At 39.0% G+C, this 25,053-nt stretch overlaps 1 protein-coding gene across 4 annotated transcripts in view; it reads left to right on the forward strand.

Moving 5' to 3' along the window:
• Astn2 (astrotactin 2) overlaps positions 1-25,053 on the forward strand; it is a 1,041,512-nt gene that overhangs the window by 263,105 nt on the left and 753,354 nt on the right. The window lies entirely within an intron of this gene.

Here is a 25,053-nt window from a genome sequence, read left to right on the forward strand (position 1 = left end):
TTTAGGGACTGAAAGTAAAGTTAAGGAGTTTAAAGCATTTTCTCTTAGGTATATATTTGAAACTTTCAGGCCCATGGTCCTGGTAGTTGGAGGAAGGGAATCGGAAGAAAAGGTGAGAGGGGTAGAGAGCCCACCTTCAGGAATAGACAGTAGGCAGGAAAACTTAGGCAGCTCCTGGAGTACTTATCTGGAGTCCATTTGACCTGTGAGAGATGGAGCCACGTCAATTCCCTGAAGCGTACAAGAGTTCTTATACGTTTACAGAAATTGATAAAAGTTTTAGGCATGTTAGCATTCCCACTGTTTGTACTATTTACTGAAATCCATACTGTAGAAAAGGCAGTAGACTCACGCCTTTGAGTCATAGTAACAGCTTGGAAACCCAAAAGTGATATTGGTTTAAAAGAATTAACACTCTTTCCTGAGGACTGGAGCAATAGATTGGACAGAATTGCTTTAGTACAATGAAAAGCACATTTAAACCTATACTTAGAAAAAAACCCAAAACCTCTAGCTTGTTACTATGATAATAATAGTCAGTGTTTATGAGAGCTAGATTAATAGCTTATCAGATCTCCATTTGTGGTAGTATCAAAGAGTTTTGCAATAGTCTAGAATGGAGTATAAAAAGGGTTGTCTATTTGGGGACAAACTTCCAGTAAGGGTAGCGATCCACAATCCTCTGCATGTGCTGGTAATTGGAACCGAATTCAGAAGAAGAGGGGGGGGGGGGCTGTGCACGTTTCTCGTCTGCACTTAAATGAGATCACACCCAAAGTGGGTCAGTATCTTAAAGGCTGTTGGCTGAAGGAGTTCCCACAACACCATTGATCAATGTTAACACTCTAAAACTTTTGAACTCTTAATATAATAATATCAAATAGAGGGAAAGAAATCTGAAATGTTTACATCTACATATCTTCAAACATTTTCTTAGACCTACACAAGTTACTTAAACTTTCAGATCTTCAGACCTTCACAACTTGCCTCTGTATACCTTGGGATACTTTCTTAGACCCCCCAGGACTTATATAAACTTAAAACTTTTTTCCATCCAATTATTTACCATGAGCCATGGTGGGTGGTTGATTACTGAGAGCAATCTTTGTAAAGCAAGTTTCTTTAAATAAAGGGATGAAAAAAGTTACTTTTAAACCTGCCTTGTGAGTTTTTCTCTGGTCATTTTGGTAACAAGGTGAACTATCTTTCTTTCCTGGAGGTCCAGTGCTCTCCAGGAAGGTCTGAGACCCACTTTGTACAAATGAAGAGAATGAAGCTATAGTCCTGAGAAAGGAGCTGGTGTGTTTGCTGCAGTGAAAGCTCCAGTTAGTCAGTCAATATCATCAGAGAGCTGAGAAGGATAAATTACAGCTGGAAGTAGAATCCAAATGGCCTATATATCAATTAAAATGTCAAAGGTTTTTATTACTTGGAAGTGTTACTCTAGGCTCCTGTGGTCTCCATAGCTTCACTGGGGACCATGGTCGGTCTTCAGCTATCATAAGGACAGCATTTATTCTGCAGAAAATGTACAGAGCAGCATAGACCTTTGACTGTCAGACACAAGTCCGAGAGGCTTTTCCTGTAGAACTCACTTTGACCAAGCAGAGTAGGGTAATCAACACAAAAGTGTCCACAATTTAAACAGATCCTTGGCAGCAAGCGAGGCATGAGGCAGTTTCGACAAGTGGTAGTGTTAGCACAATTCAGGTGGAGTTATTGTGGCCCATCTATCTTCTCTGGAGACCTTAAAGGGTCCTGCTAGGAGGGGCAGTTCTGTCCATTATGGAAAACTTTTTATTGAACATTTTAAATGCCACACTCAGTACATCTCTGAACAGTTTGATCTGTCTATGAAGTATGCCTGATTTGGGGTTTAACCTTGTAAATATACACAGTTGGCTAAATAAAGCTTATTCCCGTAATTAATTATATCAGTACTTAGTAAGACTACAAGTGTTGTTCAGAACACATTAAAGAATTTCTAAGGTGACTGACTATTAACACTCATGTTGTAATTATCTTTAAAAGTCTACAGTAATGAGCTATAGAAATGATCCCTGAAAGATAAAAAGAAAACATGACATATTGAATATGCAGGCAAATGGATGGATCTAGAAAATCTCATATTGAGTGAGGTAACCCAGATTCAGAAAGATAAATATCATATGTATTCACTCATAAGTGGCTTTTAGACATAAAGCAAAGAAAACCAGCTGAAAATTCACAATTCCAGAGACTCTAGACACCAATGAGGACCCTAAGAGAGACATACATGGATCTAATCTATATGGGAAGTAAAAAAAGACAAGATCTTCTGAGCAATTGGGAGCATGGGACCATGGAAAAGGGTTGAAGAGGAGGGAAGAGAAAGGGAGGGAGCAGAGAAAAATGTATAGCTCAATAAAATCAATTTTAAAAAGTAAAAGAAAAAAGTTTGCAGTAAGTAGTTTTAAAGAATTGAGTTGAGTAGATATTTAATTGAAGACTCTTTAGCATCAAAATAAACCATTGATGCAGTAAACTTTAAAGCTTCAAACAATAAATGCAGTCCATAGAGAGACTGGGAATTTTCTTGATCATCTTATAGTTAATCATTACAGAATGTCACAGTATTTTTGTTGTTTTTGTTTGTTTCTTTTGGTTTTTCAAGACAGGGTTTCTCTGTGTAACTGTCCTGGCTGTCCAGAAACTCACTTTTTAAACTGAACTGGCACTGAACTCAAGGAATCACACCTGCCTCTGCCTCCCAAATCCTAAAATTACAAACATGCACCGCCATACTCAACTTGGAATAGCACAGGTTTTTGTATCATTTAATGATCCAAATAGCCAAAACTTAACAAAGTAAACAAAGACGAAGAAGCTAGGCAGATATTACAGTGAATCTGAGTAGATCTTAAGAATTTACAGACCTTGATTATCAAAAATTCCTTTTTTTTATCAAACATATGTTGTTACTTATCCCAGTCTTTTAGAAGCGTGGTTGTTGAACACTTAGCAAAGACATAAGCAGTTAGGTACACATCTCTAAGTCAGCTTTTGTTTATCTGGGTAGCCCTTTATAGCCTTAGAATTGGATCATCATATGGAATCCATTGAAACCAGAGGTGAATCACATACATAGTACATTGTAGCAAATAGAACATGAAATTTTTGTCATCATACAAGAATACATACCAATCCAAAATATTTTGGAGACTTCTTGTTTCTTTCTTTGTCTAAAAACAGATACAATGATAAACAGAGAGCTCATTAAGACTAAGAAATTTTGCAATTATTGTTCTATGCCAGATAGTCATCTCACGATGAAGGTTGAACCACATGTATTGTGCTCTTTAACCTTAGTAAGATGGCTGCTAGCCCTGTGCCTGATTACATTTTGATGAGGTCATCAGCCAAGATGCAGGAAAGCCAAATGGTGGCTATTTAAAAACATCTGTTTTCCTAAACCATAGTTGAATCAAGGTTACATGTAAAATATATCCTATGCAAGAGTTAAATCATATAAACCCTTATTATATCATATAAGCTTATTATTATGAGTTTAATAAAGTTATAATCCAGCAAAAATAGTTTAGCGCCAAAATTAATTACTGATTTAATAATTTTTTTTAGGCCATATCCAGTGAATTTACAAATTCTGAGGTGGTTTACAATAAAATCTTTTTTTTTTTTTTTTGATTTTTGAGACAGGGTTTCTCTGTAACTTTTTGGTTCCTGTCCTGGAACTAGCTCTTCTAGACCAGGCTGGCCTCTAACTCACAGAGATCTGCCTGCCTCTGCCTCCCAAGTGCTGGGATTAAAGGCATGCGCCACCACCACCCAGCTACAATAAAATCTTAAAGTATCTTTGTTTGATAGCACAGTGCAGATAAATCATAGGTATAAAAGATTTTTAAGAGTGGAATGTAAAACCTTAGAGAGAGGAGACTTTGGGGAGTGTAGAGCAGGGCAAGGTTAGGTAGAAGAGGTGTGGGCATCATTTGTTTGTGCCATGGCAGTCGCTATGATTTGTGAGGCTTTGGAAAGCAAGTGCATCATTGGCCCATTGACCTGCACTAAGGACAAACCAGTGGAGTCCAAAGTCAGAGGGTCACAAAACAAAATTCCACTACAGGTGATGTCTGTAAGCTTTCTGAGGTGTCTGAGTGAGCAGAAGCTGCTGCAGGACTACAGGCAGGACCCAAGAGATGATTAGGGAGCAGGAAGACAGAAGGGACACCTAGAGAATTGGACAATAGAAGCTAGCAGAAGAAATGATCTGGCTAGACCATAGGATAGTCAGATCAGCAGCTTGGTTCAGAGTGAACACTGTAGGAAAAAGCAGAGAGGTCTGCCATACAGTTAGGGCTGCATGCTGGGTGTGAACACACTGTAGCTCCTTTCATTTCTCCTGGTCCTGCTAGGTTTGTCTCCAGTTTCTCACTTTGCAACAGACTTACACATCCATCAACATAACTGAAAGTCAGGAAATTTACAGTGTGTGTGTGTGTGTGTGTGTGTGTGTGTGTGTGTGTGTGTGTGTGTAGGAGTTTGGGGTAAAGGGGAGCAGACAAAAAGAAATAAGACTTGGAACAGAGAAAATAGGGAATGGGGAACCATTTTCTATTTTCTCCAATTGCTTGTAGGATTTGTAAAGGTACCAAGAAATGTTGAGGTCTTGGGTATTGTTGGATGACCACATTTGGATTGATTATCTAAGGATTATTGAGGCCAGGTTTTATTGCAAAGCTAAGTAAATTTGGGGTCCATCAGGTCAGGGAACAGGTGTGGAGGCTGGAGGTTTTCTAAAAGTTATCCCAGGGAGATCCAAAAGGTATGAATGATGTCATTCCCACGTACGAAGTAGAAAGAACAGTCCTAAGCCTGTAGTCCAGGGTATCCCCAGGACTCAGGAAGGACCTTGTAAGGAAGACATAAGTCATTCTCTGTGTTATAATAGCTGTCAACCAGGATGAGGGTTAGCAGCCTGAGGAAACTCAGAACATAGTACCAGGACTTTCAAGTGATGTTAAAAGGTGAAAAACCAAGCTCTGAAATAAAGTCTTGCCAAAGGGAAAGGGCCCAGAGTGGGGGAGTGCCTCCACCTTCATGAGTGCCAGAGACTCGGGGAAATGTTACACCAATGGAAGGGGAAATGAACCCTTGCTGCTGGTGGATGATGGAGGGTGTGAGTAGGAAGGTTAGTCTGTTACGGGTGGATTGCCAATTATGGACAAGGTCCTAGTGCAGCTCAGACCCCAAGGTGCTGAACAGGCACCAGGAAATCCTATTCTAGTCATGACATTAATGTAAGGTGTTGTGTCAAAAGAGTATCCTAGTGATTGTAAGGCCAAGGACTGTTGCAAAAATCACAACACACAGCAGACCTCATACAAGAGATTTATTGGTGGGCTGGAGCATCAAAGGTTGCCTCTGAGTAGGGATAAGAGTATAAGAAAGAAAGAAAGCAGGCTGTAATGGAGCAGACTTCATGGGTGTATTGGGGGTAGGGAGCGTGCTATGAGGCATATTCAAATTGAAAATATACAATAGTGGTGTAGAAGGAGCTGTGGGCAGGCCTGCTTTTCATCCCGCCTTGCTCCTGCATAGCTAGCTTTACACCTGAAATAACAACACACAAAGTGTATTCTTTTAAACATTGCTTGGCCCATTAGCCTTAGTCTCTTACTGGCTAACTCTCACATCTTTTCATTAACCCATATCTAATAATCTGTGTAGCACCACGAGTTGGTGGCTTACCGGGAAAGATTCAGCATGTCTGACCTGACAGCTGGCTCCATGGCATCTGACCAGCTATGCTTTCTTTCTCCCAGCATTCTGTTCTGTCTACCCCATCCATTTAAATCCTGCCCTATCAAAAAGCTAAGGCAGTTTCTTTATTAACCAACGAGAGTAGCACATAGACAGATGACCCTCCTCCATCACAGTGGTGATGTGGAAATAAATTTCATTACCTTTTAGTGATGAGGGTGATTGAAGGTGGGGTGGGGGACGGGAGAGCTCCTGCTTCTGGAATGTGGGCAGTTAATGTATTAGACACTGCAGGAGTACCTACTCTGTGCTAGGCATTGCACTGGCCATTGGTGGAACAGCCCTCAGTTCTACTAGTATGGCCTTTATCTTTTCAAACACATCTATAATTCATAAAATTAAATACCATTGCAGGGGCAAGAGTTCATGGTAAGACAGGAACAAATTGCAAAAATGTGAAATCTAATGGGGGGAAAAAGAAGACTCACAAGTAGTTGATCAATTTTTAACTAAAGGAAATGACTTCATTGTTTAGTATCATAAATTATATATACATATATATTGTCTCATGTTGTGAAAAATGGTTCATGAGTCAGATGTGAAGTCATATTGTATCACATCCTGCCAAATAACTTTATCCAGATATGTTGTGATGACTCCATCCAGGCACAAAAAGAAAACAGTCTAGCTGAAATGAGAAAAGCTAAATGTCCATACAATAAATAGCAAACATTGTAAAAATAGTATTAGAAAGGTGTAGCCCAGTATCCTTTCCAAGAAGAGTTCTTGGGATGGAGTCCCCAAGTATCTTCATTATCCTCTCCCGATGTTCTCTGTGTTTGTTTAGTACCAACATACTCTCAGCTTCTCTTCAGCTCCCTACATGAAGGCTTGGCATTCTTTTGACTTAAAGCATCAGGTAATCCAAAGACAACTTTTCCTTACTGTAGTACAGCACAGTCTTGACTCAGAGATCAGGTGACATTTAATAACCAGCCCTACTTCCTCCATCTGAAACTAGACACTTTACTGCTTCTTCCACTGGAGCTGTAACTGTCCTGGGGGCTGAAAAACGTACACAAAACTTTGTGGGGTTTGTTGTTGATTTTTGGTTTTGTTCCTGTTCCCCATATTTTTTGTCTACTGTTCCTAATCTCTATGGCTATGGTAGATGAAACGGGTTGACAGATAACAAAAGCAACAATTTAGTCCTCTTTGACTGGCCTTGTTAAAACACAATTTAAACTCCCATGATCCTAGCAGATGTCATAGCTGACTCTTTGTCCAAGTATACTTTTACATCTTAGAGACTAGCTCCCATTCTTAAAACCATCGTTTTTCTTTTGAGGTCTTCCCAATGCAATTTGATACATGCATGTCTGTTCATTCAGACTTCCTCTGAATTTAGTCCTTTCTCTGGCTCCTCTTGTGAGTTGTTTTTATCCCACTAGATCGCCTTCATCTATAGAATGAAACATAGCCTTGGTTAAATCATACTTATTGAATAACCGTGCACTATATGCTTTTCCTAGACTTGCTTACTTCCCACAGCTCTCTGTTGAGTACAAGCATCATCCTTATTTTATAGATAAGAAATCTGAGCTCAAGAAAGCTAAGTTCCTTCTCTGAGCTCCCACAGCTGGAATGTGGAGGGGAGAGCAGGTGAGAGCCCGTGAAATTGACCTATACTTCAGTCTTTTAACAGCTGTTTGTCAATTTTATACTGATTTTCCCTGGGCTTTGTAGGTGACCCTGGGAGTACAGGCTAATCTTCTTAGGGCTACTTCTGGTTTTCTCTAAGTTTAGCAGATTATGTATTGTATGTTATTGTTTTAAAATTTTTCTCTGTCTTTTGTTTTGTTTTGTTTTTAAGACAAATTCTCACTGTGTATCTCTGGCTATACTGGAATTTACTATGTGAATTTCACAACTCACAGAGATCCCCCTGCCTCTGACTCCTAATGCTGGATTAAAGGTGTATGCTGCCATGCCCTGCTTTTTAAAGTTTTCTGATTGTGCTGATCATAGAATAGGGGAACCATATGAAGTTCTCTGAAGAATGCTGTGAGAGCCTTTATCTCTGCTTTCCCCACAAGAGTGGGCTTCTGCTTCTTTTCCAAGAGGCAGAAAGTAGAGCATTAGAATTTCTTCTACCGAGAAATCCTCTGCATCCTTCTGTCAAAGTCATGTGGCATTTTCCTAGTGGTACTGAACAGGTTAATAATTCACGATTAAAGAGTTCTCCTTGCTTTTGACATGATTTTTCTAAGTGATATTTTTCCAACTCATTTGATATCTGACATGTCACTTTGGAGTCTCGGCCTAAATTTCCATTTTCTTTTTTCATCAGGCTGAAAAGATGAATCACTACCTTTGAACCTCTGATTCCTCATTTTTTTTTATTTATTTATTTATTTTTTTTTTGGTTTTTCGAGACAGGGTTTCTCTGTGGCTTTGGAGCCTGTCCTGGAACTAGCTCTGTAGACCAGGCTGGTCTCGAACTCACAGAGATCCACCTGCCTCTGCCTCCGGAGTGCTGGGATTAAAGGCGGGTGCCACCACCGCCCGGCTGATTCCTCATTTGAAATAGCGCTGGCAACTTTGTATTTACTACACCCAGGTTGCTACAGGCATCAACTAACACTAAACCTGTTCATACTTAGACAAAAAGATTACGTGAAAATAGGGTGGCAATATTTCAGACATCTGCGAATATTACTCTTTTCTTCCTGTATGCATTACTTTGGGTCCCCTGATAAAGCTTTATAGTCTGCTCTTAAGCAAAGGTTCCTTCCATGATCTGCTCAGGAGTCATTCCTCGGTGATGAAATTTCAGTCGTTTTACCTAGAAGTTCTTTCTCTCACTCTCCCTCCTTCCAGCTTTCTGCTCTATCTGTGAAGAAGTTTAATTCTTCCTGCTTTGACAGAGCTGATTTTTTTTAGCATGTGTCCCTCCAAAACCAACAAGAACATTACTGTCTTCACCACTAAAAACCAATGCCATCACCATCACCATCATTCTGCTACTGGCTATTTTGTGGTAGATACTTTCACAGATTCTCAAAGAAACTTGAAGTATTTGGGAGGAGTATGTATACTTAAGCCAGCTGAACAGATAAAATTCCCCAAAATTGCAAAAATGAAGAGACATGACACAGTTGCTCAGCTCGAAAGACATTAGTACATTGGTTCTGTCTGGTATCTTAGGTGTTTTTGTTAAAAAGAATGAATTTTTTGTTAATTGATTTTTACTAATTTCTGTGTGTGGTTGTAGGAGTATATGAAGGTGTGTGAAGACAGTAGATATAGAGCCCAGAACTAGCAGTTAAGCCTCTTGAAGTGAACTACCAAGTGTTTGCACGAAGCCCAGCTTGCTTCTTGACTGCTAAAAGCCAAACTCTGGTCCTTATGATTGTGCAGCATAAAATGCTAGCTGCTGAGTCATCTCTCCAGCCCCAATAGGGTTTTTTAAATGCATCCATACTTCATCATTTTCACTATATTCATTACTAACCTCAACCCACTACCTATTTTGGCTATCATCATAACCATCATCACCTTCATCTTCATCCTATCTAAAGTTTTTTTCCCCACTTAGCCATCTAGACAGTAGGCAGTTTAGTGCAGTTTGTGTTATATGTATAGTACGTTTATAATACTATGAATGGAATATAAATACCATAAATACTATAAGGGGTTTTCATATCTTGCATTTGATTAATTTATTTAAAAAGAAAAATACTTCTTGTGTGCCTGTGACACTCAGTCCACCCCTCAATACTGGCAATACAACAGTTAATGAAACAGACATTCTCTTTCTTTACTTTACATTTGGATAAATGGAAGAGGGGAAATAATTAAAACAGATGAAGGAAAATAACCACAGAATAAGGCAACGGAGCATGAGCATCATAAGGAGCAGTGTACTTTTCAGAACTCTTGTAGCGTCTTAGTCACTCTTCTAACAAGCTTCTTAGGGAAATTGGTGCAGCATTTTCTCTCTTTTTTGCCAATTAAGGAGATGAAATATCCAAAATATAAAATTTAGTGCTGCTATGTACCACCATGCTGCTACATTTTAACCTAACCCCCATAGTCTAGCAAAGAAACCCTAGATAGTATGATTTTCATGAAGAATATATTGATTGGTATGATAGTTAGGGTAATTGTTCAGCAAATATTCCACTCCTCGGTGGTCAGGTATAACACAGGCAAAGACTCGCATTGTGTTTATGTAGTCATTTTCTCTTCTGGCATTTTATTTCATCTATTATCTCTGTGAAGATATGATTTGCACAATCCACTGGCCCAGACCGGGGGGCTGGGGGGAGGTAGACCTAGTTTGTAACTCAGAACCAAGCTAAATTTAGGTTAAAGAATGTTATCTCCACTTAATAATCTTGAACATTTGAAGAGTTGTTTTTGTTTTGTTTTGTTTTTTCTTCCTTTTATTTCTAGCAGAGGAAAGAAGCTCCTATTAGAATAGCATATTAAACCTAAACTTTCCCTCTCTAGGTCATTTCAGTAAGCTTCCTAACTTTTTGAACTTTCAGTTTCTTCCTCTTTAAAACACTGCTAAAAATCACAGTGCAGTGAGGTGGATCTGTGGTATCAGCTATTTGAGTGGCTGAGACAGGAGGATTGCTTGTGCCTGTGAGTTCTGCAGAAGGTTGAGAAACTGGGATTTGGTGCAAAAGTGGGCAGTGTCGAGCAGAGGTGGACTGGGAAGATGGCTCTTTACTGAAGTACTTGGGGCACTAGCCCTAGGAACCAATCAGATCTCGGGCACCCATATTAAAGCAGGCTCAGTGTGTCTGCAGTCATAGCACTAGGGAGGGGGGAACACAGGTGAATTCCCACATATCATTTTCCAGCCAGTCTAGCCATATCCGTGAGTTCTGCTGCGAGACTGACTGTTCTCATAAATAAGATGACATATGCTCATGAACCTCCACACATGCATGCATATATCTAAGTGAACATTTGCATACATCTTACACACACACACACACACACACACACACACACCTAAATGCCAATAACTACCAAATATCCTTGAAAAGGAAATTAAGTTGTGTATAGAGAATTGTGATACACAATTAATAGCCAGTAATTTTTTTTAAAAAATCAGTTCCATTTTTCTCCAGTAGTAACGCCTCCAATATTTTCCCTTGTTTTACTTCAGAAATAGCTCTAGGCACACACCACTCACTGGAAAGTTTGTGCTGATTTGAACTTCCAATGTGTGTTTATAATTATTATGCATTATCTTAATTACAATGATGCAAAAAAGGGCATAAGGGATGGTTAAAAATGGTTCAGAAAAAAAATATGCTATGAAAAATAACTCACAGATGATGACAAGACTGATTTTGGTTGTAATTGAAAATAGAGCTATTAATATAATAGTCATTCATTCTATATAATAAAAAATTGAAGCACTCTTTGCAACTCCCCCATTCCAAATGAAATTAACATTCCATGGCATTTTCCACAAATGGTTCATTCGCATACATTGGTGGAAACAATTAGCCTGGAGATAAGTGAAGGCTGTGAAGGGGGCTAGGATGAAATAGAAAGAGTCAGACATAGCTCAGAGGAGAAAGGTGCAAAACTAAACTCAGCCTTTGCTGCACGGAAACAGGGGGACCAGAATGTGCAAAATGTCTGGTGTCTAAGAAAAGTAGTGAGACTTTCAGAATTAGTCTAACCAATGGGTGGAAACCATAGAAAATTTCCTGGTACATTACTGAATAGGAAGAACACAGAAGTGCCAATATTTGCTTAAATTGTGTTTATTTGTAAGCCAGAATTTGCCTTAATGATCCCTTATTAAATTACAGAATGCCTTCTTTGGGTATTAGGGATATTTTCCTTACTATAAAAACTTGTCTGTAGAACTAAAGTCTAACATTGACTGCAATTTAAAAAACAAAGTCAAACCATGTCATGGTGCAATTGCATCCCATCCGCAATCTCAGGAAATGGACAGAAACAGAGCAGAGGTCACTGGGTTTGGATATTTAGAAAGCACTGGAGAATACAAGCAGATAGCTGAAAGGTTCACAGGTTCAATGGCCTTGGGGTTTGTAACACAGTGAACTTGATACAAATAAACACAATTAGCGGCAAAGCTAAGATTTATTCTTGGTATTCTTAACTTCTTTTCTCCTTCAGTTTGTATCTGACTCTTGTCTTCTTAATTTCTAAGAAGGTTCATTTTCCCCAAAAGATACATCTTGTTTTTATTTTCTCTGACACTGTTGTTATTAAGATGAGTGTCTCTGAACTCACAGCAGTAGTGGTTACCTGCATAAGATTGGGTTATTCTACATTCCATCATTGGTAGGGGAGGGGCTGACAAAGCCTTCATCCTCTCTAGAGAACTCTGGGCAAGGCTGGGGTTGCTTGGACAAAGGGAGCCCCATTCCTCAGTGGCACAGTCACTGGTAAATTCCTCACACAGAGAAACTCTAACCTAAGGTCCAGGAAGTGGCACTAATGAAATGCAATGGGACACACATAAAAATAAGACATGAAAGCAGAAGGTGCAGCTGGCTGAAAAGAAGAAGTCTTGCAGGAACAGTAGGAAAATGAGAAAGGGCAATGAGTGGATAGATGTGTTCAAATTGCATTTAGCATGTATTAACTGTGTGCACATATACATAAAGTTGAAAGTAAGAGTTATGTTTTATTAGAACATAACTACCCTACTCAAATAAGTCCATACTCATTAGAATTGGAAATGGATTAGTATATTAACTCCAGTAATAACTGGGACCATGACTACAATTGGAATTCTAACTTTAATTTCTTGCACAAAAAGCAAATTTCTGAATGGTTTACTGATTGAAGTTTTTGTGATTGTTAAATTGGAGCATGGGGGTGCTAGAGAGATGACTTGGCTAATAAGAGCACTGACCCATTTTCCAAAGGACCAAAGTTCAGTTTCCAGCACCTACATGGTGAATCACAACAATTTTCCACCTCCTCCTCACCAAATATTCTAAATGCCTTTCAGACTTTGAGTCAGTCTTCTTCACCTCAGAGAAGTTCTTGGTAACTGTCTGGACTGGTTGACCCTGTTAAATACCCATAGCAGCTAAATTTCCTTTTATAACACAGACTCATTCAATCTCTTCTTCCCCTCAAATGGCCAACAGCTGAAGAATAAAAGAAGGTTACGAACCCATCATAGTAGCAAGAACAATAAAAGATGTGTGGAGTCCTTGAGTGGAGAAGGGGGATACCAGTTTTCTCTTCTGGCCTCTGAAGGGCAAACACATGGTACACATACATAAACAGAGAAAAGACACCCATACTCATAAAATAAAAAATAAACTGAAGAAGAATTAAAAACTGAAGCATGGGTGAAAAGCTTAAAACAATTCCTGGCATACGCAAGTAACTTCTACCTTTATTACTGTCAACTATTTTTCGCCTTAATCCCCCTTCCAACTGATCCTCATCTTGATTTTTAGATACTTCTTTGACAGAGTCACCCTTCTTATCAAAATGATCTCTTATAGCTCTCTCATATGGTATAGAAGTTGAAATTCCAAAGCTTAGACGAAACTGTGATCTCTTGGTAATATGCTCCATCTTTCTTCCACCTCACCTGCAGCAGCATCCTCCCAGAAACTCCAGACTCAAGCTATAGCAAATGACTCTTCTGCTGAAACTTCATCTTAAGCTGATTGGTTGTGAGCCCATGGTGTAGGCCAGAGACATGTTTATGTCCATGTGGGAAGACAAGGAGAATGGTGGGAAAGCTAGGAAAGAAAGAAAATGTCCTCAGATTTCAAATTAAGTTTTCTTCCATTATGATTAGTAAAGCATAGCTGATGAGAGCTATTTAAACCACACATAAGAAGCTCTGTATTTCAGTCAGCAGACGACAAGCAGCTGCCATCTGAGCTGCCTTTCATCCACCTCTAAAGTGTTCTTGTTTTAGAATCACCCATTTTATCATTCTGAACACCAAGTGCATGTGAGTGTTCCATTCCTTCCAAGGAACAAAATTTAACCATTTTGTTGGACTTTAGTCTAAGTAGATTCATTTACAGTTCTTTAAAAAAAGTATTTTTCACTGTAGAAATATTTTTTTTAATTTTTCTCTTAATTCTGCATTAGTTTCTCCTTTTCCTGTAATTTTATTATTTGAATCCATTAAAAAAGAAACGAATAACATCAATCTTATCAAATTAATTCAAAAATAGAATACAAAACAGATAGTTTAAGGAAGCTCTCAAACATTTGTCCAATCCCAAGCTCTACGAATTTCAGTGAACTTCTTCTCTACATATAAAATGACCACTCTGAAGTCAGAGGGCTTCACTTAAGATTTTGTACTTTTACCATCAATTACATTTTTATACACTTATCTGTCACAGAAAAATAAGGAAAGAAATCTATGATTGATTTGAAGCTATAAAAATAATTGGGTCCATATCTTCTTTCACGACTCCAGCACACTTCATTCCTCACCTAGTATTCCATCTTTTGCTCTCCTTTTCACCTTCCGCGTTAGGACTTGGAGAGATGACTCAGAGGTCCAGAGCACCTACTGCTCTCTCAGATAACCTGAGGTTCAATTCCCAGCTCCAATATTACCATACCATTACTCATGACCATCTTCTACTCTGTTTCCAGGGAGTTCAACAGTCTGTGGCCTTTCATAAACCCTCCATTCAGGTGATGCACAAAAACTCGCACAGCCTCACGCATACATTTAAATGGAAAAAAACCCTTAAAACAAAACAAAAATGTCTATAGCCACACTCTTCTAAAGTGCCTGATCTCATCCAAATTTTATAGTATATCCACACTTGCACCTGGAGCAGGTATTTTAATTGGTCTAAATAATAAAAACCTGGAGTCAGATATTGGGGGTAAAAGTTGAAAGACGAGAGACGCAGAGCAGCCAGTCACTAGTTCTTACGTCTACAAATCCTTCAGACAGGAATATCCTGTCTTTACAACTCCTCAGATTCTATGTGTCATTCTGTTTTTACAAGGATAACAATTTAAATTATAGGTTATTGTCCAAATATGAGAAAGGACTTGTGGGTATCTTTTCTATGTGCCTGAATTGAGCTCACTTCACTTAATATTATACTTTTTATTTCCATCCTTTTTCCTGCAACTTTCATCTCTCTTTACTCTTTAATAATGATTCATTTCATGTGTATGCCACATTTCACAATCCATTCATCTGCTGATGGACTTCTATGCCGTTTCTGTTTCCTTGCTGTCACAAAAAAGAGCAGCAGTAAATACAGACATGCAAAAATCTCTGTGGTAAAACACAAAGCCCTTTGGCTACATAGTTGCTCCAATAGTAAGTATACTTTTAATTTTATTTCATTTATTAAATCCATTCTAGATATTTTTTTGCAACTTGATACCTCTGTTAATTCCTAGTTTCAGAGAACTTAACAGTTTCACAGTTCTTCTGTTGGTAGGAAATTCCCCTAGATAGTGACTCAAAGATAAGTCACTGCTAATACTATATTTTTTTTTAGATAAGTAGCCCTGAGTCAGGCAGCTGTGTGTTTGCATATTAAATTTCCTAACTACCATACAGGCCATATTCATCCATAGATTCTCAATCTAGAGAGATATTTTGCTGCTGAGGGTCACCTGGAAACACTTTCTGTGGTCATACCTTGAGGGGGCTACATGTGGTTAGACAAGGCCGTAGGTATGGATAAGCATCCTGCGATCTCGACATGAATCTCTATAGTCAGTATAGTCCAGTTCTAGATAGCAACATTGCTGAGATTGAAAAGCCACACTTTTTGCCAAGGAACTTGATCTCTTAAACTCTTCTCCAATCTATAACATGAAAAAGAATATATTCTTTGTAATATATCAGAAATGACATATAATTATATCTTCAAGGTCCTTTAACAGATGCCTAGACATTATAACAACTCTTCTTCTAATTACAATACACAAACACTGAATATCCCTAATCCAAAACTCTGAAGTCCTTAATGTTTCAATATTTGAAAGTTTTTTTAATTCCCACATGGGGTTTTAATATTTTGCCTTTTAGAAAAAGTTAGGCTTTTAGATTTGGAGTGATCAAACAGTAAAATATGTATGTAATTATTCCTAAACTAAAAACAATCTCCAAAATATAAACCACATCTGGTCTGAAGAATTTTGAGTAAGGCTTAGTCCCTGTGCACTGGGGTCATCTGTAACAGCGTGCATCCCAGAACTGGTACGAGAAGTAGTGGTGGTATGGCAGGCAGACTTTCAAAGAACTGACTGCAGCTGATCTCTCAGAGCCCCGCTGGTCCTCACGGCACTGCGTCAAGGGTCTGTGACAGGTTTAGTTTCCCATTTCTGGACTAGTTCTACCTTGCTAATCATATTTTTAATGTGACATTTTCCCAGCAGAATTCTTGAGGGGAACTATCCTACTCTTGGTCTAGAATTACATTCTTAGATTAACATAGTCTTAGAATAGGTCATAGGTCACCCAGCAACTCAATCAGCCCCCTCCCCCTTTCTCTCTCTCATCTGAATTATTGAATGAAAATCAGATAAGGTAGGGGAAACCCACACGTGAATGTATTTTGTAAAACCTGCATTATTTTACTGGTGAGGAGTCTTCTCTCAAATCTGCCTGGACAACTATCTGTAATTCAGATATACATGGTCCAACATCTTCAGCTTTAACTCAGTAAGTGACCAATGCTAGAAAATGGAGAACCAAGAGAAGCAGGTTGGCAGAGGTGAGGTCTGGCAGGTACTGTCTCTAGCCCTGGCATCCCCTTTCTCAAGACAGAGGCTGGGGCATGGGCTGCTTCACATGTTAGCAGGAGACAGCTCAGCCCTGAGGTTCTATTACAGTCTCTGTCTCCCCTTCTCTTTATATTTTTTTTCATCACCCTGCTGCCCCTCCTTGTGCACATTGAGCAAAATGAGAACATTCTGCAAGATCCATCAGCCCATGCCTGCTGCCTCCCTGTGCAAATGGCTCCCTGCGATGGATCTCTATTATTTCACCAAAAAACATCACAGGGGGAATTTGTTCTGCACTACTGAAGACATGATTTCCATTCTCTCTGCTGCCTTAGCTCAGTGCTTTGTCTGTTCACTGGAAAGAAATAGGGAAGAAAGAGTCAGTCTTCACTAAGAATAAATAGGATTATTTAGCCATAGGATAAAAGCAATTCCTAACATACCTATAGAATCCTCATCTACATATTAACCACACATAGGAAGGTAAGGTGGCCCTAATACTTCAGGGGCTGATCCCACAGAGCTGGAATGAATCTACCTCCTCCATATCTTCTATTCTCCCTATTCCATTTGTATCCGTTTTATTGTAAAGGTCATATAAGTCACCCAATCTTGGCTCAGGATCTGCCTCTGTCCCATGATAATGATGCCAATCCCCCCACTTGCCAGGCTCCTGTCTTATGCAATAAGGAATTATAATGCTTAGCATAGAGTAAACACTCAACCAATGGGAAATTAGTGGAAGCTTGAATCTTAATTTCCTTTCTCCAGATCTGCTGAATTTCTACATTAACTCCTCAGTTTCACTCCATGGATTTAAATTTGGGGTATTATATGTAGTGGCATGGCCATTACTGTAACAGAGAAATGAGAAATCATAATTATAAGTCATTCGACGGAAATTTCTAAGCCCTACAGAAATGGCAAACCCAGAGTCATTTATTATTGGCTGTATATTGAACTAGTCTATTTTAAAGAGGCTTGATATTAACAAACAGACTGTATTTATAGTTTGGCTGAATTATTTTCACTACAGAACCCCTGCTTTATGCTGTGGTTGGCTTCAAGTTTATAGCCATCCTTTGCACTAGGGAGATTTGCCTTTTTTTAAAGGAAAATTGGTGAGAAACATGCCCATTAAAGTACTGAGAATTCTACCAGCTCGTTCTGCTCTTTGTAACCCTCTGAAAAGACTTTATACCATAGAAAAAGGACATCTCACTTCAGGTGGCTGTGGTTTCTGGAATCATCTTCTCAATTTTTTTTTGATTAAAGATGCATTTGTGATTTTTTGAGATAAGGTTTCTCTATAACTACATTGACTGTCTAAGAACTCACTCTGGTGACCAGACTAACCTCAAACTCACAGAAATTCACCTTTCTTTCCCTCCTGAGTTCTGGGACTAAAGGTGTGTGTCACCACCACCCAGCTTAAAGATGTGTTTTTATGATTTCATTATGTGTATGTGGTGAGTTTATTCACATGACTGACTGCAGAACCCTGGAGAGGGTATTGAATCTCCTGAAACTGGAATTACAGACAGCTGTGAAATTCTTGGTGTGGGTGTTTGTAACCAAATTTAGGTCTTTAAGGCCTCTAACAAAAACAGCACACTCTCTTAAACAATAAGCCATCTCTCAACAGATTTTTAAGAAAATATTACCTAAAAAAAGTTGGCTCAAAGTAGGGTGTTTTTTTTCTCCACTATGGAAGGTACTCACTAATCCCAGATTGCTGGATTTACTGCAATACTATCAATAATATTATATGTGCAGGTACAGTGAAGCTTTGCTGTTTATAGATTCTGTATGACCCTTGAAAATTTAACTCCTCTGTGACACGCCCCCTTGTAATTTTCTTTTAAAAAGTTTCTATATCAATGCTTAAACAATGTGCCATAACAAACTTCAGTAGATCTCAATGGTTCTGGGTGATCAGTACTGAGAACTTGTGTGCCTGACTACCACAAGGGGTGTAGTATTGTCTCACATGGGTTTTCCCATTGTTTTCAGCTTGGCAAGAGTCAGTGTTCTAGGTTGTAGGATGCTTGGTCCAAGCTGTTGAACAATGAGTCTGTGGTAATTCATCTTCCTTTGCTAGCAGATTAGCTGTGAAAGCATTTGTTTTGATAGTGACAGATGCACATGAATGAGTAATATGATATATGTTGAAGAACAGACTCTCATTTAGCACATACTAACTTCTACACATATTATATTCACCATAGAAAGTCATAAGACCATACCCAAATGAAGAATGAGACTGTAGCAATAGTATGGATTTATGAAGGGCTTAAAAATGAATCTTAATAGTCTATGTATTGTAGTTATTATGAAATTTAAATTAAATGATTGTATTTACTTTAAAATATTTCCTGCCACATTGCAAGCATCCTGTAATTGGTAAATGTCATTACTATTGTTATTACAATTATCTGGTTAATGAAATGCTCTTGGCAAACTGAAATAGTACAATGGAGACAAAACTGGTAATAGATCAATTACAGAAGTCCAATATAACTCTGTAGGGGAAGAAGTGCACCAGGAATGATGCTAATATCCTTTAGATAGAGGAAGGGCATTAATTGTAAGAGACTCAAGTTTTCTTTTCTTTGTAGTTCACCTGCTAGTATAACAAATATCCCTCACAAATTGTTATTTAATAAGCCTTAGCAAGAGTTTTAGAGATTTCTAATTGCTTGGGATATTATGGTTGATTTTTAGGACCTAGTAGTATCCTGCAGGTCTTAGCACTTGTACAATGATGGTGACAGTGCACTGTGAACAGAGTTATCTGTCCCTAGCCACATCATGGGTTACACCACATGCTTCAAGATGTGGCCAAGAAGGGGACTAGTTGATGCTGAGTGGAGACAGGCACTGATTGACACTGAGTGGCAATGGACACAGTAGAGAAGGTTGCCAGGACCTGAAATGATGATCTGTTGGAACATTGAATAAGACTCCAATCCTTATGCAAACACCAGTGAGTTAATGTGTAGTGAGGAACAGCAGGCTGCATTCCCACCCGGATTCCAGCTAGCTTACCCCTGAAATAATAACACACAAATTGTATTCATTTAAACATTGCCTGGCCCATTAGTTCTAGCCTCTTATTGGCTAATTCTCACATCTTGATTAATCCATTTCTACTAATGTGTGTAGCACCACGAGGTGGTGGCTTACCGGGAAGATTCTAACCTATGTCCATCTTGGGCTGGAGCTCATGGCGTCTGCCTCACTGCATTCTTCCTCCCAGCATTCTGCTCTGTCTTCCCCACCTACCTATGTTCTGACCTATCAGGCCAAGTGGTTTTCTTTATTAATTAACCAATGAAAGCAACAGATAGATAGAAGACCCACCTACATCATTAATGAAACAGGATGTGGAAAACCTACTGTTTACTGTGCAAACCCCTTTGAGGGTCTGTCACATGTGAACATGCTAATAAATGGTATACTTTGTTGGTTGCTTAATCTACTTTGCATAGTTTGTTAAGCACTTTGCAAAAATTTGATATTATATAATTATTAAATTATTACATTAAATTTGAACCAAAACAGACAAAAATGAAAAAGACACAAAATTCCTCATGATTTATGCAACATCTTTCACATACATAAGGGACTGATGTTCAGAAAAGTCAGTGAAGATATTATGGCATGAAAAACTGAGCCTGTATCTACACTGTATGTACTCAATGCACCGTGGCATTTGGGGTCAGAGTCTACTCATAGACAAGGATAGCAGGGTGGATATTAGGATGACTGACTATGATAAGATTTCTAAATTGGTACCTAAGGAAAGAATAAGGAAAGAGTTAAGGATACCCAGACCTCTTTCTGACTCAAGGATGAATTCTCTTATGTTAAATCATCTCTCAATGTAAGTTCCGAAAAAGAAAGCTTTATGGATTTTCCCCTACAGATTCTGGACCTTTTGCCATGTTCTACTCAATGGATCCCGTATGGCTCAATACCCAGCACCCACTCTGGCAGTTTTCCACAGCCTTTCTAGCCTCAAAGGCAGCTAGGGCATTCTTGGCCAGTGTGACCACTACACAGGAATTCAGGACACTCTTTTCTACTATCTTTACATCTTCTTTCACTATTCCAGTGATGTGTTTTAGCAAAGGCGTCTATAGTTCCCATACCCTAATATAGCCACCACCCAGGAATACTTTCAGAAGTAAAAATGTAGACTGTATATGTCCTTCTAGTCTCAAGGAACACAGAGACACATTGCGTGACTGCTCTGGGAAGTCTTAGAAAAGATGAATTTTCTAAGGTGGGGTATTTTCCTAGTGACTGAATCCCATCAAGTTGTGCAGCATAGGCTGCCCAGAGGTTTCAGCCTTTATGTGGCTGATGGGGAACGAAAGATCGTTGAAGCAGTACTATTATTAGCTCTCAGTGTTAAATAACGGACAGGCACCTTAACATGTCATTCAGTCAAAAACAGTTTGTTCGAGTTGGGGTATGCCTCACTTAAATATTGGGGAAGGAGATACCATAGGGTTTAAACAAATGCTTCTCACACAGCTAGCAAGAGGTGTAACAAATAAAACTGGCTAACTTCAAAGCCTCCCAGAGTTGCACTTCACTGAAAGTTGCTAATGAGGTGAGTTTTGATATAACTTGTCCAGTTTTTTTTTTTTGAGACAGGGTTTCTCTGTGGTTTTGGAGCCTGTCCTGGAACTAGCTCTTGTAGACCAGGCTGGTCTCGAACTCACAGAGATCCACCTGCCTCTGCCTCCCAAGTGCTGGGATTAAAGGTGTGCGCCACCACCGCCCGGCACTTGTCCAGTTTTTGATATTTTTTGGACCTTTCTCCATGAATAGAACTCAGTAGTGATGAATGGCAACTCTGCCCAGCCTTTGCAACCACCTGTCAATTCTGGGGCCTCTGCAAAATGAGATTTTATTTGATCTAGATAGGACAGTTGTAAAAATAATGTGCTTACATGAACAGGGAATGGGGGCCCAGAAGGCCTCAACCCTACAAAAAGAAACTACAGGAAACTAAGGAATGCAAAAAGTGTGAGAAAGAGTCTGGCCCAGGAAAAAGCGCAACAACTGGCTATCCAATAGCTAAAGGTCAACCCTAAAGACATACATACAAGAAGCAATAAATACTTATACATATATATATATATGCACACACATATACTTACATATACATATATATGCTTGTAACAGCAGTTATTGAAAAAAAGAATACAGGAATTTGAAATGGATCAAGGATGAGTATATAAAGGGTCAGAAGGGTAAAGGGAAGGGGAAATGAGGTAATAATCTCAAAAAAGTAACATTTTTAAGTGCTTTGCAAACAGGAGAGCAGCTCCCGTGGAAACTACATTCATTTTCACAAAAGCGCATTTGTTTACTCTTAGAGCTACAAGATGTTGGAGCTGGAAGGAATCTTGGAGACCATCTGTGCTCTGGCTAGGGTATATGAAACCAGCTCCAGTGAACCAAGGCAGCATTGTGCTTTGATCAGAAGAGAGGAAAATATCACAAATTTGATTCCATCTTCCATACTTGAGGTAGTTTTCCCAGTTGAAATCATGACCACCCCACAAGCCTGCAAGCTAACTGACAGACCCTATGTCTTGTATATAAGAAAAGGCTATCCCCAGGCTTTTAAATTTATGTTGGTTGTTATTCACCCATTTGTCTTGTCTACAGGCGCTTGCTTGAAGATAAGCTGGACCAGGCACCAAAGGTTTAAGAAAATAGATGAGAGAAAAAGGCTAAAGAGTAAGAAAATTCTATCCATCATTTTTTCCAATCCTTGAAAGTTGGGAAGAGGCAGCCATTTTTAAAAACATAAACTTGGGTTTTACTTTTTTCTAGTCATGAAACATTCACATTTAGTTATGTTTTGTATTGATTTCCTTTTCATAAAAACTCCTAAAAAACATTAGATATTGCTTTCTGTGGCTTAACTTGGACAACCTGAGAACTGGGTACTTTTTTTTTTTTTGATCTGGGTCTTTCTAGCTAAGTTGTGCCAAGAGACTAAAGCATTTTCACTTTCTACCTTCTCCATAATCCTGGAGTCTGAATGTGTCCAGTCCAAAGCCTAAACATACAAATTGAGCTAATATTAGTGTGTATACATATATGCACATTATTGGCTATGTGCATTCTGTATCTGTGTCTTTAACCATCAGTGAGTTCATATAAGATATTGACTTATGTTGTTGAATGGGCTAGCAAGCTAGCTAGAGATACAGAAGCCAGTCTGCTCTATAGCTCAAATATGCAGAGAGTTTATTTCTTCTTCAGGGAGATCAGTCTTTCTTCTATCAAGGCCTTCATCTGATAACATGAGGCCCACATACAATGTGGAAACAATGTATTTTACTCAATGTCCTAGTCTAATGTTAGTATTTAAAAATACCCCAACAGATATATTTAGAATAATGTTTGTTCAAGTATTTGAATGTGACATCTTCCTCAAGACAGCCTTGTCAGTTAACCAGTATGAGAACCAAGGCTCATATTACCCAATAACTTGAAGTACAGGAGAGGAGAAATGGAAATAGCAGTTGTCGGTACTGGATGTTGAAGATAAGGTGTGCTAGGTATGAAAGACTTAAGAAAAATGTATAAGACCAGGGGATGGGAGCAAGGAGATGGTCCAGTTGACTAAGTGCCTACTGTGCAAGCAAAGTGACCTGGACTTGGATATCTAATGCCAATATAAGGGTATATTGATAGATATTTATAAGTCATGGAAGCTGTATTTCCAGAGCTTCCTATATGATTGAAATGTAGCTAAGTAGATCAGAGAGCATCTTTTTCCGAGCAATTGCTTACTGCTTTTATAACATTAAGAGGAGTCCTTATGGATCTTTTAATTTTCAGAACCTTCCCAATTCTTATGTATTAATGAGACTGTATCAATTTGGAGGAAATTACATTTCAATGTAGACAAAATAGCTTCAGGACAGCAGGTATCAAGCTTTGACTGTAAAAATGCCACCAACAAGTTCATGTGTTTGAACACTTACTTGATCCCTAGTTGGCGGTACTTGTTTTGAATAACCATTAAGAGGTGAGAAACAGGTACTGGAGGTTAAGGAGACCTTGAGATTATAGTTTTCACTTCCTCCAACTCCAGTCTCTCTGCTCCTTGTTAAGTACCATACACAAAGCAGCTGCAGCAAGCTTGCATAGCCATAGGTAGAGAGCCTCCAGTCACAAAATTTCCCCATCATCATTGATTGTACCCTTTTAAACTGTTAACCAAAGTGGATCCTTTCTCTTTTAAGTTGTTTCTTGTTGTCTGAGGTGTCTGTTCTGTCAAGTTCTCACAGTCATTAAGACCCAAAGAGTCAGGACCGCGAGGGGTACACCCACACACTGAGACAATGGGGATGATCTATAGGGAATTCACCAAGACCAGCTAGCCTGGGTCTGAAAAAGCATGGGATAAAACCGGACTTACATAACATAGCAGACAATGAGGACTACTGAGAACTCAAGAACAATGGCAATGGGTTTTTGATCCTACTGCACATACTGGCTTTGGGGGAGCCTAGGCAGTTTGGATGCTCAACTTACTAAACCTGGATGGAGATGGGCGGTCCTTGGACTTCCCACAGGTCAGGGAACCCTGATTGCTCTTCAAGCAGATGAGGGAGAGGGACTTGATCGGGGGAGGGGGAGAGAAATGGGAGGCGGTGGCGGGGAGGAGGCAGAAATCCTTAATAAATAAATAAATTAAAAAAAACAAAAATACTTCTCATATCCTAGCAATATATAATTTTGGTATACATTTTAATAAAACCCATGATGATTGATTTTTTTTTTAAAAAAAAAAGACCCAAAGAGGTCTACATTAGTTATTAACTGATTGTCCTAGTAGCTCAGACTTATTAACTCTTATAACTTATATTAACCCATTATTCTTGCCTGTGTTAGCCACATCGCTCAGTACCTTATTCAGAGAGGTAGTTATATCTTGCTTGTTCTGTGGCTGGGTCACGACTGTTGACTGCAGAATCCTCTTCCCAGAATTCTGCTGTTCTCATTGCCCCATGGGGACCAGAAAATTGATGAACCCAATGAATTTTCCCACCTTCATGATTCATTGGTTGTATGGAAGCAATAATTGCTCATTGCTGCAATACAACCAATGAACATCCACTGGTTGTCTTGTCTTCCTTGCATAGATCTACAGTGAGTGAGTAGTGCCAGAAAGAAATAAGGGCAGAACCTGGACCCTTGGGGAGTCTTAAAATGGGTCCAATCATGTCTAGGTTGCTGAGGACTCCCTGCTTAGATAACCTAAAGAAGGGATACCATCAGAGCAGCTATGTAGGCCTGAAGAAATGTCATCCAAGCAAAAAGGTTGATAAACCCATCTCTACATAGCACACTGACTAGAGGTCATGTTTTTAAGGGAGATAGTTCATGGACCTGGAATATCAGGCATTATTATGAGAGTTCAAACATGCTTTGTGGCTTTGGAAGATCATCTAAATGCTCTGAATTCATGTCTACACATATCTACACATATATAAACAG

Source organism: Microtus ochrogaster, chromosome 10 (assembly GCF_000317375.1).
Source record: "Microtus ochrogaster isolate Prairie Vole_2 chromosome 10, MicOch1.0, whole genome shotgun sequence".
Lineage (NCBI taxonomy): Eukaryota > Metazoa > Chordata > Mammalia > Rodentia > Cricetidae > Microtus > Microtus ochrogaster.